Source organism: Microtus ochrogaster, chromosome 6, assembly GCF_000317375.1.
Source record: "Microtus ochrogaster isolate Prairie Vole_2 chromosome 6, MicOch1.0, whole genome shotgun sequence".
In the NCBI taxonomy this organism is placed as follows: domain Eukaryota; kingdom Metazoa; phylum Chordata; class Mammalia; order Rodentia; family Cricetidae; genus Microtus; species Microtus ochrogaster.
The window spans coordinates 64,719,815-64,720,208 of record NC_022013.1 but is presented as its reverse complement, the minus strand read 5'-3'; positions in this window follow the sequence as shown (position 1 = coordinate 64,720,208).

Sequence of the window (394 nt, the reverse complement as noted above, 5' to 3'; positions counted from 1 at the left end):
GGTGCTGGGATTAAAGGCATGCACCACCACCATCCGGCTGTTTTTTGTTTTGTTTTGTTTTGTTTTTGTTTTGTTTTTTGAGACAGGGTTTTTCTGTGTGACCCTGACTGTCATGGAATTTTCTATAGACACGGTGGGCCTCGAACTACAGAAACCCAACTGCCTCTGCTTCCCAAGTGCTGGGACCAAAAGTGTGTGCCACCACTGCCCTGCTCTAAGAGTATTTTAAAAGAACCATATCTTCAAGAACTTCCTGCTTCAACTCCTGAGAATTCGTTACTGGTTCATTGAGCTGGGATTATTTACCCAGGACAATCATGGTTCATTTCCTTTCCCTTTGATGCTACTGGGAATGAAATGAGTCAATCAAGAAGAAGTAGAGCTCCTCAAAACG